The sequence below is a fragment of the Eurosta solidaginis genome, chromosome 4, assembly GCF_040869045.1.
Source record: "Eurosta solidaginis isolate ZX-2024a chromosome 4, ASM4086904v1, whole genome shotgun sequence".
Taxonomy (NCBI): Eukaryota; Metazoa; Arthropoda; class Insecta; order Diptera; family Tephritidae; genus Eurosta; species Eurosta solidaginis.
The window spans coordinates 190,355,012-190,375,267 of record NC_090322.1 but is presented as its reverse complement, the minus strand read 5'-3'; the positions used below and the strand labels follow the sequence as shown (position 1 = coordinate 190,375,267).

The 20,256-nt window shown below is 40.1% G+C and overlaps 1 protein-coding gene across 5 annotated transcripts in view; it reads right to left on the bottom strand.

Moving 5' to 3' along the window:
• LOC137250804 (3',5'-cyclic-AMP phosphodiesterase-like) overlaps positions 1 to 20,256 on the bottom strand; it is an 801,094-nt gene that overhangs the window by 722,364 nt on the left and 58,474 nt on the right. The window lies entirely within an intron of this gene.

The following is a 20,256-nucleotide window of genomic DNA, read 5'->3' as shown; positions in this document are numbered from 1 at the left end:
AGATTCACCCCTGGTCCACCTTTATTGCGATACCTCGAAAATGCGTCCACCTATAGAACTAAGGCCCACTCCCTCTTAAAATACTCATTAACTCCTTTCGTTTGATACCCATATTGCACAAACGAATTCTAGAGTCACCCCTGGCCCACCTTTATGGCGATATCTCGAAACGGCGTCCACCTATAGAACTAAGGCCCACTCCCTTTTAAAATACTCATTAACACCTTTCGTTTGATGCCCATATTGTGCAAACAAATTCTAGGGCCACCCCTGGTCCACCTTTATGGCGATATCTCGAAACGGCGTCCACCTATGGAACTAAGGATTACTCCCTTTTAAAATGCTCATTAACACCTTTCATTTGATACCCATATCGTACAAACGCATTCTAGAGTCACCCCTGGTCCATCTTTACGGCGATATCTCGAAAAGGCTTCCATCTATAGTACTTAGGTCCACGCCCTTTTAAAATACTCATTAATACCCTTCATTTGATACCCATATCGTACAAACGCATTCTAGAGTCAACCCTGATCCACCTTTATGGCTATATCCCTAAATGGCGTCCACCTATAGAACTATGGCCCACTCCCTCATAAAATACTCTTTAATGCCTTTCATTTGATACACATGTCATACAAACACATTCCAGGGTTTCCCTCGGTTCATTTTCCTACATGGTTATTTTCCCTTATGTTGTCACCATAGCTCTCAACTGAGTATGTAATGTTCGGTTACACCCGAACTTAACCTTCCTTACTTGTTTTTTCATAAAATTGGTGCAGGTGATACCTTCATACCGACCCACAACCACCCACTTTCACCGCATGCATACAAAAAGTAAGTAGATGTGGGGGGAAAAGTGGTAAGATGTGTCTATCGCAAATACAATGTTTAATAGGATTAAATAAAGAAATTTAAGTTATTAAACGATTTATTTACTTTATTCAAAGAATGTACCAAGCGGGAAAGGCGGGGTTCAAGCGCGGGGCTGTAAAGTGTCGAAGATTTTGTGTAGGTCTTACAACCTCAGACTAACAAAGTTGCTTCTATCACTAAAAAGAGAGGACTGCAGACTCATGACAGGTATTCTGACTGGACACTGCATTCTGGCGTCACATGCCTTTAAATTAGGCTTGGTCAGTGATAGCAGATGTAGGAAGTGCGAGTTGGGGGAGGAAACGATCGAGCACGTCCTGTGCTCGTGCCCTGCACTTGCCAGACTAGGACTCCAGCTATTAGGAGTGATACAGCTTGCCATTATAACAAGAAGCAGCAAGTGGCTTAAATCCCAGGAAGCTTCTAGTATTTGCCAAGAGGACGGAGTTATTTTATAACATATGTAGGTCTGGTTTTTGATATGGTTTTTCAGTTTGGTCGTTAAAACAAACTTCTGGTAACACTAAGGACTCAATCAGTCTATGTGAGGTCCTCATGGACTGGCCAGTTCAACCTAACCTATTAAAAGATCTTGCATACATAACAATAACATAACAACAAACACACACAAAATGTACATTTGCATATCGTCGACTGGATAAAATAATGTCGTATATTACATGTGAGCACATATAACATACGACAATAATTTATCAGGGTGACGCTATCAGAAAACTGCAAAACATAGTTATTGGCTAAAACTGTCAGCTGATATTAACACTTTAGAGTCTTAAAACTTTGACCAATAACAAGATATAAGTCCCAACGTGAGGATCGGTGAGAAACCCAACTAAAACCTTAGCTGAAATTTAAATATTTGTGCAATAAAGGCACTGGTGAAGTTTTAAATAACAAAAAAACCACAACAAGCTAAAAACACTAAAATTATATCAAAATGAAGTAAATAGCTTTGACTTCAATATTCATTTCTACTTATTTCAATACAATGATATTTTATGTATTTTTAAATAGCTTACACTTGCACTTTATTATACTCAGCTGAGCAGAGCTCACAGAGTATATTAACTTTGTTCGCATAACGGTAATCCGTAACGGCATAAACTAATCGAGATAGATATAGACTTCTATATATCAAAATGATCTGGGCGAAAAAAGAAATTCATTTAGCCATTTCCGTCCGTTCGTCCGTCCGTCCGTCCGTCCGTAAACACGATAACTTGAGTAAATTTTGAGGTATCTTGATAAAATTTGGTATGTAGGTTCCTGGGCACCCATCTCAGATCGCTATTTAAAATAAACGAAATCGGACCATAACCACACCCACTTTTTCGATATCAAAAATTTCGAAAAACAGAAAAAGTGCGTAATTCATTACCAAAGACGGCTAAAGCGATGAAACTTGGTAGGCGGGTTGACCTTATGACACAGAATAGAAAATTAGTAAAATTTGGACAATAGGCGTGGCACCGCCCACTTTTAAAAGAAGGTAATTTCAAAGTTTTGCAAGCTGTAATTTGGCAGTAGTTGAAGATATCATGATGCAATTTGGCAGGAACGTTACTCCTATTACTATATGTGACCGAAGGAAAAATTAGCAAAATCGGATTACGAACAAGCCCACTTTTAAGTCAAATTTTAATAAAAAATTGAATATCTTTACAGTATATAAGTAAATTATGTCAACATTCAACTCCAGTAATGATATGGTGCAACAAAATGCAAAACTAAAAGAAAATTTCAAAATGGGCGTGACTCCGCCCTTTTTCATTTAATTCATCTAGAATACTTTTAATGCCATAAATCGAACAAAAATTTACCATTCCCTTTGAAATTTGGTGGGGCATAGATTTTATGACGTTAACTGTTTTCTTGTTTTTATACACAGTCTCCCGTCTGTCCTTCCGCTCGGCCGCTAACACGATAACTTGAGCAAAAATCGATATATCCTTACTAAACTTAGTTCACGTAGTTATCTGAACTCACTTTATCTTGGTATAAAAAATGGCCGAAATCCGACTATAACCGCGCCCACTTTTTCGATATCGAAAATTACGAAAAATGAAAAAAATGCCATAATTCTATACCAAATACGAAAAAAGGGATGAAACATGGTAAGGTAATTGGATTGGTTTATTGACGGAAAATATAACTTTAGAAAAAACTTTGTAAAATGGGTGGGACACCTACCATATTAAGTAGAAGAAAATGACAAAAGTTCTGCAGGGCGAAATCAAACGCCCTTGGAATCTTGGCAGGAATACTGTTCCTGGTATTACATATATAAATAAATTAGCGGTACCCGACAGATGATGTTCTGGGTCACCCTGGTCCACATTTTGGTCGATATCTCGAAAACGCCTTCACATATACAACTAAGGGTCACGCCCTTTTAAAACTCTCATTAATACCTTAAATTTGATACCTATATCGTACGAACACATTCTAGAGTCACCCCTGGTCCACCTTTATGGCGATATCTCGAAAAGGTGTCCACCCATAACACTAAGTCCCACTCCCTTTAAAAAACTCATTAACACCTTTCATTTGATACCCATGTCATGCAAACACATTCCAGGGTTACCATAGGTTAATTTTGCTAAATGGTGATTTTCCCTTATTTTGTCTCCAAAGATCTCAGCTGAGTATGTAATGTTCGGTTACACCCGAACTTAGCCTTCCTTAATTGTTTTTAACTTGCTCACACTGCAAAAATCAACTAATACCATAACCTCACTTTTGAAGCTATTCTTAAAGAGTACAGTTCGAATAAAACAAAAACAAATATATGTTTTCAAAGGCTTTTCTAATAAGAGATCCTAACGACACATTTGGTGACAAACTTTTCACTTTGATTTTTTTTTATTTATGGAACCGACTACTGTGCATTGTGCGCTATGTAGCAGGCTGTATGTCCATATTAAAGTAGAAAGTGGTAAGAATAGGGCATTTGGGAAAAATACGCTTCGAAAAATTTATGAAGCCATAAGCATTAAGTAACAAAAAGCAATAGATATGAGCCGCATGAACTTTACGCAAGTCATCGACAACATTTACTATAAATAATTTTTCAAAAGATGAAGGTAGATGTTGTTTTTTTTTTTATTGTCACATCGAACGACTCTTTGATAATAAACTCATATGTATACAATGTCATAAAACCCCATTTACTTTAGCAAATGCCAAATGCACGACAACAAAACAAGGCAAGCGATCAATTTGTAGCGAAAAAGGATGCTCTACCCACACAAAATCAGAAGTAAACACGCACAAAAACATTATCAATGAAAATCTAGAACAGAGTATCTAATATACTGAAAACAGCGTAAGTAGCCATTGTGGCGTGAAAGAGAAGAATTTCAGGAGACAAATGAATGGCTATTTATATTTATGACTTTATGACTATTGGTCACCGGCCACCGTGGTGTGATGGTAGCGTGCTCCGCCTATCACACCGTATGCCCTGGGTTCAACTCCCGGGCAAAGCAACATCAAAATTTTAGAAATAAGATTTTTCAATTAGAAGAAAATTTTTCTAAGCGGGGTCGCCCCTCGGCAGTGTCTGGCAAGCGCTCCGATTGTATTTCTGCCATGAAAAGCTCTCAGTGAAAACTCATCTGCCTTGCAGATGCCGTTCGGAGTCGGCATAAAACATGTAGGTCCCGTCCGGCCAATTTGTAGGGAAAAATCAAGAGGAGCACGACGCAAATTGGAAGAGAAGCTCGGCCTTAGATCTCTTCGGAGGTTATCGTGCCTTACATTTATTTTTATTTATTTATGACTATTGGATGACGGCCGCCGTGGCGTGGTGGTAGCTGTGTCCGCCAGCCTTACCCTTACTGGGGGTCCTGGGCTCAACTCACGGGCAAGTGACATTCAAAATTTAGAAAAAAGTTTTTGTAATCGGGAACGCCCCTCGGAAGTGATTTGGCAAACGCTCCGAGTGTATTTCGGCAATGAAAATCTTCTCAGTAAAAGTTCATTTGCCTTGTAGATGCCGTTCAGAGTCGGCATAAAAACACAAACAGAACCGGTCCCGCTAATTTGTAGTAAAAATTAAGAGCACGACGCAAATCAAGATCAGTCTAAATCTTCTCGCAGGTAAATCCCGCCAAATATTTGTTTATTTTTTATGACTATTTGATATTTTATAATCTTATTCAATAGTTATAAGCAAATAGTTATATTAAAAACCTACCAATTAAGGACAAACATATCAATCAGTATCACGTAAGAAGACGGGTACCGGCGCGTAAACGTAACATCTTTGTTTTATTATTTGTCTTATAAATAAGTCAGAATCCCGGGCAAAGCAGCATCAAAAATTTGGTAAGAAGGGTTTTTAATTATAACAAGTAAGGAAGTCTAAGTTCGGGTGAAGCCGAACATTACATACCCAGCTGTACACTTGAAATGCTGTTGTTGTTTGTTTTGTCTGCTTAATAGTGTTACAAGGCTGCGCAATAATACATATACATATGGTTCTATTCTGAACTAATTTTCGTTTAAAAGAAGCAAAAAGGATACAGCGGGTAATAATGCAGTTCTCCTTCAGATATAAGGATTTCCCTACTGTTTATTTTAAAATAAAGATATAACAGAACAATAAACATAAACACACAAGTGCCATTGTACTAAAAAGCCTTATTACAAAAAAAGGGCAGGGTTATTAACGAAATTTTCCAACTTTTACTAGAAATGGCTTATTACCTGCATCTACGCACTTTTACAAAATTTTTTATATAAAAGAAGGCGATTTAACCGATTTAGTCCATTTTTACTGAAAATATTTCCTGTTAAAAGGCATACATGTGCACCAAATTTTTCGTCGAGTTATGACTCCAGGAACGTTGGAAAATGCATTGTAAGATTTGAATTTTTTCCCATTTCTTGTTATAATGGCACAAAATACGATTTGTACAACACTATTTTTCGCTAAGATTTAACTCATTATTTTTGCCTACGACCGTTTTTAAAGTCATTTATATAAAAGTGAGCGTGGTCCTTAACCAATCTTATCTATTTTTACTAGAATTATTTCCTGCTATAAGGAAAATATGTGTACCGAATTTTGTTGCCATATGTAAATTTTTCCCCGAGTTATTGCTCCCGAAACATAGAAAATTGCTTAGTCATAAAAGTGGCGGTGCTACGCCCATTTTTTTAAATTTAAGTTTTTCCTATTTGCTGTTATAAATCCACTTGGGAAATGAAATACCATTGATATAAAGCTCTTTTTGCAAAGATAAAGCTCATTTCGTTCGTCCACGACCCTTTTAAAAATCTTTTATACAAAAGTGGGCGTGGTCCTTAACAGATTTCGTAAATGTTTCTTCGAAGCATTCCTTATAGTAAAGGCAACCTCTATGCCGAATTTTGTTACGATAGGTGTAACGATTTTTGATTTATGATTAATAATATTTGTAAAATTTATTTTATCACAAGTGGGCGGTAGCACGCCCATTTTAAAAAAAATTTCAAATTTTTATCAAGAGTCACAATATTCTAGGTGTATTATTTACTAAATAATCATTTTTTGTGTTTTCCAAAATGTTACATATAAAAAAAGTGGGCGTGGTTATCATCCGATTTCGCTTATTTTCAATACCAATCTATTCTGGGTCCAGATAAGCTCGTGTACCAAATTTGGTGAAGATATCTCAATATTTACTCAAGTTATCGTGTTAACAGACAGACGGACGGACGGACGGACATGGCTCAATCAATTTTTTTTCGACACTGATAATTTTGATATCTATATCTCGATTCCTTTATACCTGTACAACCAACCGTTATCCAATCAAAGTTATATGTAATACCCTGTGTACAAGTACAGCTGGGTATAAAGATATTTTTCTAAGCGAGGCGCAGTCATTTGTTGCTGTTCAAAGTCGGCGTATAATATTTAGGTCCTATCCCGCCATTTCGTAAGGAAATGAATAGGAGCACGACGCTTATTACATGAAAATGAAATGGTAAATTAAGTTTGTCACGAATCTCAAAACTGTAAGTCCTTAGAGGAGGAGAGATAGACCCACCAGTAAGTATACCGTAATGATCAAGATGACGAGCTGATTTTTTTAGCCATGTCCTTCTGTATGTCGTCCGTCGGTCTATGTGTCTGTTTGATCGCAAAGTAGTCCCTCAATTTTTGGGATATTTTGAAGGAATTTGGTGAGGTAATATATTTGGGTGTGCGATTAATCATCATCATCATTGGAACTGACCGGATTGGACCACTATAGCATATATCCCCATACAACCGGTTTTTCGAAAAAGAGGGTTTTTGTCATTTATTCCACATTTCAACTGCTAGAAGTTTAAAATTTCATAGGATGTTTACATATAAGACATACATTGTGTCTGAAAAAATAGCTATAATATACATTCCATACAACTCATTGCTCAGATTTTTTGAATTATTCATCCGCTCCATTTATGAAAGATATAATCTAGTTAGTTAGAGTTACATACATACAAACGTACAAGTGAAACTAATATAATACCGAGTTTACTCCTAATTTGTAAATAAATAACTAGATTTTCTATAAAAATTTTTTGCTTCGATAATCTGTAATTATGAACAAATTTTATAGATGGCGATATTTATCCTTAGTCCAAGAACCATTTCAAGGGCATCCTACGGATGGGACAAATATGAACCCATAGTTTATCTTTTGTGGATTTATTGAAGATTAATGCATGCGTAAACATGGTCTAGGTTAGGTTAGGTTAGGTTAGAGTGGCCACCGGTGCGAGCACCAGTGCACTTAGGCCCAATAGGTCCCATTGTGATACCACGAGGATCTCTGCCCTATTCAAACCAACAGGTCGATTCAGCAAATGTGAGGACTTTCTTAGGCTAAAACTTAGCCAGATCACAAAGATCGTCAAAGATGGGAGATCCCAGAGATTCCTTCCTCTTGCGCCAAAGCGCAGGACAGTCGCACAGAAAATGCTTGACTGTTTCTATCTCCTCTTCGTATTTGCACCTCCTACAGTAATTATTATAAGGAGCACCCATCCGTTGTACATGCTTTCCAGATGCTATATGGCCGGTTATAAGTCCAACCACCAGAGATATGTCCCCCTTCTAAGAAGAAGGAGACTTCTTGTACGTCTCGCGTCCCATTCATGCCACACGAGCTTAGTGTGGTAACAGGATACGAGATTGCTCCATCTCACACCCGCTTTCCTATGGAAAATTTCTTTTCAAAGTGAGCTTACAGGTTGCGAGTGGCATGCTCAATCCCTTTCAGGACGACGAAAGCGGAACGGATGTGCCCCCTCTTGCAAGTTCGTCAGCCATCTCATTGCACGGTATTTCTGAGTGTCCAGACACCCATACCAGTGAGGGAAGTTTGCTTAGAGATCTCGTTAGGAAATTTTCCGCACTTCTCCAGGACTTACATATGACCGATCCAAGCGCGTTTAGTGCAGCCTGGCTGTCGGAGTAAATACAAATTTTATTATAGCCGTGAAAAGCATTCCTCAGGTGATCAACGGCCTCATTTATAGCAGCCACCTCCGCCTGGAAGACGCTGCAATGATCGGGTAGGATAAAGGATAGATTCCGCCCTAGTTGAGGAGCAAAAACCCCGCTGCCCACCTTTTTATCCAGTTTGGAGCCGTCAGTATAAATCTGCAGCCTATCGCTCAGGTCCGGCAGCTCCTTCGACCAATAATCTCTATCCGGGGTAACGACCTCGTACTTGATATCGAAAAATGCAGTGGGAGCGTAATAGTCCGACGAAGGCGAAACGTGGTCTAAGCGTGTTAAAAATATTTTATAATCTTTTATCAAAAATTCTTACACTTTCTATGTAAAATTTGTACTTAAGCTGTTTTCGAAATTCTTTCGAAGCGTACTACCGCACCATTGACTACATATTGTTATTTCTTTGTACATATTTTTTCTATCATAATAAAATCATATTCAATAACTTAGTATAGAGAACCTGTTACAGAGGTGTATTTCACTTGTTTATCCAGTGAGCTCAATATTTATTTAAAATTATATAAACATTAGGCTGATCAAAAAATTTTCAAAAGTTATGTGCCATTTTCTTTGGAGCTACACACTAGAACATACATACATATATGATGAGAGGGCTCGAGAGTGTGATTTCTATTTTTCTGAGCAAGACTTTAGTTATTAGTTTTCAAATCAGTCTAAATAGAACTTATCGGCAAGGTTGATTTACCTTTGGATTTGTCATATCCTCTATCACGACTGCAGAAGACGCGCGAGAAATCGTACGATATAAAGTTGCCTTGTCTGAAACTTCGCTTAGCTCTTAATTGCGTGGAAAGGTTCTTCTCAAGCATTACAGGGCTGGTGGTGTTGCCCACCGTCAATCGGGAAAGACTTACAAAGAGCTCAAATTAAAGCAAGGAAGCATATAATCCACTCATTTTCACGCTGCGACACGCTGTCTTTCTCTTGGATTGTGCAGTGCGATTTCCAAACTACAGACATGCGGGCATATCCCTGCAGGCATATGCCCAATCTTGAAACCTTCTGTCGTCCACCGAAATTTTTAGGTATTCCTAGTTGCCAGCATCTGACTAGCTAGTCGTAGTCATGCCATTTTTTTCGAGGAGGCATAACGAGATAACCTATATATACAATTCGATAAATATTTGACAGCTTTTCGATAACAAATCTATAAATTTTTATAACATTTGTTACGATAGCAAGATATATAACACTAGATAACAAATCGATAACTCGTCTATACCTTGTCGATAACATATCGATAACTCGCCAATTAGAAAGGAATACCACGCCCATATTCCGCCGATAAAAAAAGCTGATGTCTCGTCGAAAACAGACCATTAGCGTTTCGATAGTAAATTTGTAACCCCCGGACGGCGGGTTACGGTTACGGCTTTAGTGTTGGTACAGTTTTGACCTCTAATCTTTGCCCTCGTTTCCTTTCCATTACTTTCCTTTCTTTCCTCTTCTTTTCTTTTCTTTTCTTTCCTATATTTTCCATTCCTTTTGAATAACCGCACACATCGTTATTATCATCCACATCATTATCACCACTATCCTGCTGTTTTTCTGCCTCCTTTTCTTCCATTTCACCTTCTTTACATTTACATCTTCTTCTGTCTCTTCATTTTGTCCATTATATATGTTCAATTAACTGATTTGCCGATCGATTTTGCTTATACCGTGAGCAAAAATGTTTCGGATCAATAAATACTTATTTGAATCAGTCTAATGAAAATTGTATGTGAACAAACTCATTTCACCTTATATTTATTAAGCCAAACCCATGTCCTTTAATAACACCAAAACCACATTGGAGTTTCTACTTATTGCCGCATATAAGGCAAATGGAAAATCAATATTTAATTTCGCCAAAATAAAAGATATGACGCAAGTAGGAACAAAAGAAAACAAAAGCAAATAAATGGTAGTATAATACTTATATATGTACATATGTGTTTTGTAATATATTCACATATTTATGTATTAGTCCAATAATCAACAGAGGAATGTAAATCCTGCAAGTTTTTGTAATGAAATTTCTACGCACCGTAACCAGGGATAAATAAATCACGCAACGCACTTTGATTCTTTTTTTTATACCTTTCATGAAAATGAAATGGTATATTAACTTCGTCACGAATCCCAAAATAGTAAGTACTTAAAGGAAACTAGATAGACCCACCAATAAGTATTCCGAAATGATCAGGATGAAAAGCTGAGTTGATTTAGCCATGTCCGTCTGTCTGTTTGTATGCAAACTAGTCCCTCAATTTTTGAGATATCGTGATAAAATTTGGTGAGCGGGCGTATTTAGGTGTCCGATTAGAAATTTGTCGGAACCGGTCGGATCGGACCACTATAGCATATATGCTCCATGCAACCGATTTTTTCAGAAAGAGGATTTTTGCCACATCTTCCTAAATTTATAAGATAGTAGCTTCAAACATCACCATATGCTTTTGTATATTGCACATATTGTTGTCCGAAAAAATCGCTGAGATCGGTCGTATATATAGAATATATCCCCCACAACCGATTGTTCAGATAAGTAATTTTTCGTAATTTCTGACACATTTCCACAGCTAGAAGCTTCAAATTTCACAAAATGCTTACGTATAGAGCATTCATTGTTGTATGAAAAAATTTTATAGATTGGTGGTATATATAGTATATACCCCACGTAAACTGTTCCCTTTTTAACGGGTAGAAGCTTAAACTTTCATCAAATACTTACGTTTACGTAATATATTGGTGAATTAAGTGATTCATGGTCAAAACTATATCATGCAGACCACAAAAAACGTGAAACTTTGCATCCTCACACAAAGTAGCTAAGAAGAAAGGAAAGTTCTTCGAAAGATTTATGGACCTCTACTCGCTGACGATGGCGAGTACAGAAGAAGATTTAACGATGAGCTGTACGAATTAAAACGCAGCGGCTGCGCTGGCTAGGCTATGTTATGGGAATGAAAGATGACGCTCCGGCCAAGAAAATGTTTCTATCGGAACGCGCCTATGCATACAGAGGTAGAGGGCGGCCTCCACTTCGCTGGAAGGACCAGGTGGAAAACGATTTAAACTCTTTTGGTGTGACCAATTGGCGACGACTGGCAGTGAGAAGAAGCGAATGGCGCGCCTTGTTGGACGACCATAACCGTTTAAACGGTTAAGCGCCAATTAAACCAACAAACAAACATTTTTATACTCAGCTGAGCAGAGCTCACAGAGTATATTTATTTTGTTCGCCTAACGGTACCCCGTAACGGCAGAAACTAATCGAGATATATATGGGGTATTCCATCCCATTTCGACCAATTTTGAACCCGACCCCTTTAGAATTGGCTGAAAGTTTTTCTTCTTTTTCTAGCTTACGAAAGACGTTTTTCAGAAGTTTTTCAAATTTTTTCATCCAACTCAAAAAAACACCGTTTTTGTTTTCAAAATGCTATAACTTTTTCAAAAATTGACCGGTTGGGATCTTTTTTTTTTAAATTTGTTTTTAAATGTACTTTTCGGAAAAAATTCAAAAAAATTTTTAAAGTTTTTTTTTTTGTAATTTTTCAGTTTTTCGAGATTTTTTGAATTTCGCCCTTTTTTTCTCGTAAAAAACTTCAATCAATTCTGCAATCATTCCCACTAATCCTTGAGTGGGCAGAGAATTTTTTTTTATTTAATTGAAAAAAAAAAACTTTAAAATTTTTTTTGTATTTTTTCCGAAAAGTACATTTAAAAACATATTTAAAAAAAAAAATTATCCCAAACGGTCAATTTTTGAAAAGGTTATAGCATTTTGAAAAAAACACCGTTTTCCAACTCAAAATAAGTTTTAATCCTTGCGCAACAAACCATTTTTGGTTGGATTCTCAGTGGTCCAATAACTGAAAATGTTGTGTCATTCTCGACACAAGTCCAAGCGTCAAACGAGACACTCAGTTCTCAACTGAGAAAATTTTGGGAAGAGGAGGAAATTCCACAACCTCCACAGATATCCCCCGAGGATCAAGCGTGTGAGCAAATATACGCAACAACCACGACATGTGCACCAAACGGTCGATACATTGTGCGACTTCCATTCAAGGAAGAGTTTCCTGAAAAACTCCCCCTCGGCAAATCCCGCCCGGCTGCTCTGCAGCAGTTTTTCAGCATGGAGCGATCGCTTCAGAAAAAGGGGGAGTTAGGTACAATGTACAACAATGTGTTGCAAGAATATCTCGACATTGATCACATGGAATCTACCGACCCATGCGAAATAACTTCGAATTGCAAGGTCTTCTCATTTTACTTGGTACATCATGCGGTAGTCAAACTAGATAAGGTCACCACCAAAGTTCGTGTGGTTTTCAACGCCTCTAAAAAATCTGGGTCAGGAAAATCCCTGAATGACGTGCTATACACTGGTCCAACTCTCCAACCAGATCTCATGCTACTAATTCTACAGTGGCGCATGCATAAGTATGTGTTCAATGGATACATTGAAAAAATGTACCGTCAGATCCTTATACACGAGGACGACAAAGATTTGCAGCGAATCCTATTTCGCAAATCGGCCAACTCTATTGTTAGCGATTTCAATCTGAAAACGGTTACATTCGGCGTCAATTGTGCACCAATGCTATAACTTTTTCAAAACTTTACCGTTTGGGATCATTTTTTTTTTTTTTTAATATGTTTTTAAATGTACTTTTCGGAAAAAATACAAAAAAATTTTAAAGTTTTTTTTTTAAATTAACCTTATGTTGCAGAATAGAAAATTACTAAAATTCTGAACAATGGGCGTGGCACCGCTCACTTTTAAAAGAAGGCATTTTAAAAATTTTGCAAGCTGTAATTTGGCAGTCCTTGAATATATCACGATAAACTTTGGCAGGAACGTTACTGCTATTACTATATGTGGTCATAATAAAAATTAGCAAAATCGGATGACGAACACGCCCACTTTGTAAAAAAAAAATTTTAAGTAAAATTTTAACAAAAAATTTTTTAACTTTACAGTATATAAGTAAATTATGTTAACATTCAACTCCAATAATGATATGGTGCAACAAAATACAAAAATAAAGGAAAATTGCCTAATGGGCGTGGCTCCGCCAATTTTCATTTAATTTGTCTAGAATACTTCTAATGCCATATATCGAACAAACATGAAATTTGGTAAGGGCATAGCTTCTATGACGATAACTGTTTTCTGTGAAAATGGGCGAAATCTGTTGAAGCCACGCCCAGTTTTTATACACAGTCGACCGTCTGTCTTTCCGCTCGGCCTTTAACACAATAACTTGAGCAAAAATCGATATATCTTGACTAAACTTAGTTCACGTACTTATCTGAACTCCTTTATCTTGGTATTAAAAATGGCCGAAATCCGACTACGCCACGCCCACTTTTTCGATATCGAAAATTTCGAAAATTTAAAAAAATACCATAATTCTATACCAAATACGAAAAAAGGGATGAAACATGCTGATTGGATTGGTATTTTGACGCACAATATAACTTTAGAAAAAAACTTGGTAAAATGGGTTTGACACCTACCATATTAAGTATAAGAAAATGAAAAAGTTCTGCAGGGCGAAATCAAAAGCCCTCGGATTCATGGCAGGAATACTGTTCGTTGTATTACATATATAAATAAATTAGCGGTACCCGACAAATGATGTTCTGGGTCACTCTGGTCCACATTTTGGTCGATATCTCGATTTGATACCCTTATCGTACAAACATATTCTAGAGTCACCCCTGGTCCAACTTTATGGCGATATCTCGAAAAGGCGATAGACCCACTCCCCTTTAAAATACTCATTAACATCTTTCATTTGATACCCATATCGTACAAACACCTTCCAGGGTTACCCTAGGATCATTTTCCTACGTGGTGGTTTTCCCTTCGGCACAGCCAAAGACAGTCCCGTCCTTACTTGTTTTTTGTACTAATGTCAATATCATAACATTCCCGCACATTCCATGCAATTATTCACTTTGTTTTATGAAATTTCTTTTCAACATTTTTGCTTTTGTCGTTTTATTTTGCTCTCTTTTTGTCATTTACTTAATTAGAATTAGCAATTGTGTGTAAACCAGATGAGCAGGGCAGCACGCAGCAAATTACTTTTAATTTGTTTGTTTGGTTTCATTATATGTTACAAGTGTTAATTAAACTCCGTTGGAATTGCTGTAAGGCCGGAAAAATTTGCATAATTTGCGAAATGATTACCAAAAAATTCGGCGAATGTTGGAAGGTTTTAAGTCCGGGCACACTCTTCTAAGAACCTTGTCCCGAGAGTACTTAGATTATGGAGAGAACACTTCTCTGTTCTCTTAAATGGAGACAACGATTTACCGCACAGGGATGGCGAACCCGATCCCGCAATCGATGATGATGTAATAAATGTTCTTCACCCAATTATGACGAAGTCAGAATAGCAATCAGATTAAAAAACAACAAGCAGCAGGCGCTGATGGATTTCTGCGGAGCTATTCAAATACGGCGGCAAGGAGTTGGTAAGGTGCATGCATCAGCTTCTTCACAAAATATGGTCGTACGAGTGCATGCCTGACGATTGGAATCTAAATGTTCATTGCCCATTCGCGGAATCAGCCTTCTTAATATCGCATATAAGGTCTTGTCAAGTGTATTGTGCGAAAGATTGAACCCCACCGTGAATCGCCTGCTTGGACCTTACTAGTGCGGCTTCAGACCTGGTGTATATACATCGACCAGATTTTCACAATGCGCCAAAGCTTGGAAAAAACAGCGAGAAAAGAATAGACACACATCACCAATTTTTCGATTTTAAAGCCGCCTTCGACAGCACGAAAAGGAGCTGCCTATATGCCGCTATGTCTGAATTGGGTTTCCCCGCAAAACTTATACGGCTGTGCAAAATGACGCTGAGCAACACCATCAGCTCAGTCAGAATTGGGAACGACCTATCCAAACCGTTCGATACTAAACGAGGTTTCAGACAGGGTCACTTTATTATACTATACATTATACTAGCTGCAGAATTTAGCCGCTTTGGACCAATATTTGACAAGAGTGCGTAATTACTGGCATACACTGACGACATTGTCATCATAGGCCTGAACATCCGCGCCATAAGTTCTGCTTACTTCAAACTGGAAAAAGAAGCTGTAAAGATGGATTTGATGGTAAATGAGCGCTTCCCAAGGCAGTCGGTTCTATGTACCGGAGCGACTCGGGATTTTTCCCGACCAAGGACTGTCATTTCAGTGTGACCCCATTTAATTTATTTCGTCCCTCCCACAAATTGTCATCCTCCCAGCAGCAGGACTGCTCCATACTCTCTTACTCCGGGAAGGCATCGAATCCAATTCGGGTCCGTCTCCTGACCCCGGTCCTGAGAAATAGTTTTGCTGCATCTGCCGGAAAAGAATCTTTTTAGGACGGTCATACTCTGTTCAGTGTGTCTCGTGCAAGGGATGGTTGCATCGGACAGGTTGTTCTGGGCTTGATCCCAAAACCCGACGTCCACGTAACTTTTATAAATCTTTTGTGGCTCCTTGCTGTTCACGCCCAAGGGCGTCCCGTAGTCTACGCCTAAGCGCCCCCCCCCCCCCACTACCTTCCAGCAGCCCCGCTGCTCACAAGCCACAACAAGTACCCGCTGCTGCTCACGCCCCACGGCGCCAACAACTCAAATAGCTGATACCACTCATAACTACTACCTTCGTAGTAGAGTTGGTAGCAGTTCTGAACATCAGCCCCTGCACCCGTCTTCTCCCCCCTCTTTTCCGGCAGCAATCGTACAGGTCAGGGAAACAGACTCTTAGTTCCTACCTCCGTTTGCACCGTCTGCCAACACAGAATATATAGGTTTGCGACATCCGCCCAATGCAGCCCCTGCCTTGGGTGGTGCCACTTTCCTAGATGTTCTAGTTTCATCGCGCCATGTTGCCAGGTCGCAAACCCAAATCATCCGGGTATCCCAATGCTTGCCCAAGGACGCCCAGTCCCAGGGCCACAACAGCAATTGCGTCCTGGCCTTCCACAACCCAGGCGTAGTCACCCGTCACTTACCCCCAGAGTGGCGGCGTCTCCCCTTATGCACTTCAGAATTCTGCAGTTAAACTGTAATGGATTAACTGGGAAGATTACGGAGAAAATCGATTTCATGAAGCTGCACAACATCCGCATTGCTGCGATTCAAGAGACTAAACCAACAGCAAGATCTGCATTGCAGACCTGCTCTGGGTATAATGTCCACAGGAAAGACCGCGAGAGCGGAAATGGAGGCGGTCTCGCGTTTATCATACACCACTCTGTGCAATATTATATATTTGATCCTGGCATCGACCGCAGGGGCAATGTCTTAGAACGTCAAGGCCTATCTGTCCGGTCAGGCGATGCAAACCTAGAAATCATCAACATCTACATCCCTCCTGCCACCTGTTGCCCCAGTGGGTACCGCCCTAATATCAGGGCCTTACTCACTGACAACAATCGCATTATCTTAGGCGATTTCAATGCCCATCATGATCTATGGCACTCAAACTTGCGGGCGGACAGTAGGGGTGAGATGTTGGCGGATCAAATAGAAGAAACGACGTTCTGCACAATAAACGGAGACGCCCCCACACGTATGATAGGAAGCTGTCACAGCTCGCCAGATATCTCAATCGTGAGCGCAGAACTCGTAAACTGCGTCAACTGGCAGCCGATGGTAACATTGGCATCCGACCACCTGCCCATACTTATTTTGCTCGAGCGTACCGCCGACTTCATCGTCACTGAAAAACGCACTTTCATAAACTTCAAAAAAGGAAAGTAGGAAGAATATAAATCCTTTACAGACAACCGCTTTGCTGCCCTCCCTATCCCGACTGATGCCCACCAAGGGGAGCGTGGCTTCCGTAAGGTCATTGAATCCGCCTCGGCACGTGTCATTCGCGCCGGGAGAATTCCCGAAATGCGGCCCCACTTCCCGGCGGAGACCGCAAACTTAGCGAGAGAACGTGACCTTATAAGACAGCTTGATCCAGGCGACCCCCAAATAAGGGATATAAACCAACGCATCAGATTGCTTGTGGATGAACACAAGCGGGCGAAATGGGAGGAGCACATAAGAGGTTGTAACCTCTCTACCGGCGTGGGTAAACTTTGGTCCACCGTAAAGTCCCTATCTGATCCGACTAAGCACAAAGACAAAGTTCCATCGCCTTTGGCGACAAAGTGCTGTCGGATGCGAAAAAATGCGCGAGCGCTTTCTGCCGACAATATATAATGCATCCTACGGTCGACAAAGATAGACGGAGAGCCAATAGACACGCACATAAACACAAATTCAGCGCGTCGCCAATCACCATCACCGCTAAAGAGGTTGAGGACGCCATTGGTTGTGCTAAACCATCCAAAGCAGTGGGCCCAGACGGCATAGCCATGCGTATGCTTAAAAGCCTAGGGAAAGAGGGTTTCAAATATTTAGCGCATGTCTTCAACTTGTCCTCCACCTTTCCACCTTTGTCATACCCGAGAAATGGAAAATGACCAAGGTGGTCCCGCTACTAAAGCTTGGGAAACCAGCTAACATAGGTGAGTCCTATCGTCCGATATCTCTCCTATCGCCAGTGACAAAGACGCTTGAAGCCATTTTGCTCCCTTATTTCCAAGCAAATTTCAGAAAACTCCATAGCACTACCACCGCGCTAAATACCATTAGCACCCAGATAAATTGCGGTTTTAATCAATACCCCCACCATAGAACAGTACTCGTAGCGCTAGACCTATCAAAAGCTTTTGATACGGTCAACCATGGCTCGTTACTGCAAGACCTGGAAGGGTCTACCCTTCCCCCATGTCTTAAAAGGTGGACCGCAAATTATCTGGGTGGTCGGCAGGCATCGGTGCAATTTAGAAACGAAACATCAAAACGAAGGAGAATTAAACAAGGGGTGCCACAGGGTGGTGTCCTATCCCCAATTTTGTTTAATTTCTACATATCTAAACTACCTTCACCACCGGAAGGAGTCAAAATCGTTTCTTACGCCGATGACTGCACAATAATGGCCACAGGCCCAGGCCCAAAGATCGATGGGCTATGCAATAAAATAAACGGCTACCTCCCTGATCTCTCCAGTTTTTTCGCCTCGCGAAACCTGGCATTATCACCGACTAAATCTTCCGCGACCTTATTTACAACATGGACGCCCCAAATGTCGACCATTTTGAACATCCACGTCGATGGCACTACGCTACCGACTGTCCTACGCCCCAAAATCTTGGGTGTGAAGTTTGATCATGATCTACATTTCGGTGAGCACGCAGCCGCAATTGTTCCGAGAATTCAGAGCCGTAACAAAATCCTCAAATCCCTCGCTGGTAGTACTTGGGGAAAAGATAAAGAAACGCTCATGACTACATACAAAGCAATTAGCCAGCCGATTACGTGCTACGCGTCACCCATATGGTCGCCTAGCCTAAAAATTACCCACTGGAAGAAACTACAGGCCTGCCAAAATACTGCTCTCAGAATCGCCACGGGCTGTCTTCTCATGCCCCCAGAACACCATCTGCATAATGAGGCGAGAATACTCCCCATCAGGGAGAGAAATGAGATGCTGACCAAACAGTTCCTGTTGAATACCCAGAAACCTGGGCATCCCAACAGACATCTGATTGATGAACCAGCGCCGCCTAGGGGCTTAAGGAGTCATCTCCGTAAGCATTTTGAGGAAATACGGCACCTGAGAACCCAGCCGTATGAAGTGAAGAAACACAAGCAGGTCCTTGGTGAACTCCATAAACAGGCGTCGGACCTTTATGCCGGGAATTGCCCGGTGAATCCGGTACTTACAGAAAATTATCCAAAACTCGCGGAAGAGGAACGCACACTCCCCAGGGAAACGCGTGTCACTCTTGCCCAACTTCGTTCTGGATACTGTAACAGGTTAAACTCTTACCTATCCAGAATCAACGCCGACATACAAAATGTATGCCCCGCTTGCAATGTGTTCCCACATGACACCAACCATCTCTTTAATTGTAATGTGGAACCAACGCCTCTAACACCCCTTTCCTTATGGTCCACCCCTGTTCAAACAGCAAGTTTCCTTGGACTCCCGTTAGAGGATATTGATGGCAATTTGTGATCGGTCGCGGCTATTAGGTGGGGCGAGTATTGCTACAACAACAACAACATGGTAAATGAGGACAAAACGAAGTCATCGAGCAAAGAGTCCGCGCATATGCGACTCGGCAACCACGGTACTGTTGGCAGCCATAATGTCGAAATAGTAAATAACTTCGTTTATTTGGGAATCAACATCGACACTAACAACGACATCAGCTCTGAAATCCAGCAAAGAAAAGAATCACGCTTGCCAATAAATGCTTCTTTGGACTAGGTAGGCAATTCAAAAGTAGAGTTCTTTCTCGGCAAACGAAAATCATGCTCTACAAGTCACTTATCGTACCCGTCCTGCTATATGGGGCAGAATCATGGACCATGACAGCATCAGATGAAGCGGCTCTGGGAGTGTTCTAGAGAAAATTTCTTCGATGGACAAACGAATGACATTTGGTTGGTGGACAAACGAAAATTTTTCCGGGACAAACATAGACAAACGAATGACTTTTGGTTTTTTAATAACTCGCAAATGGAGGTCCCAACGAGTTTTTGTTTTTGTAATAACTTTTTAACAAAAGGTGGACACACGAAAATTTTTCCTGAGCAAACATGGACGTAGGAGATATGGTTTTTTTAATTACTCGCACATGTAGGTGCCAACTTCACAGAGCTCACCCGTTGGTTACTATACCGAACATACGCATTTCTCAAGTTACCAATGTTTGTCGCAACGGTTCGGGCGGGGTATAGTTGCGCATTAGACTAATACTAAGA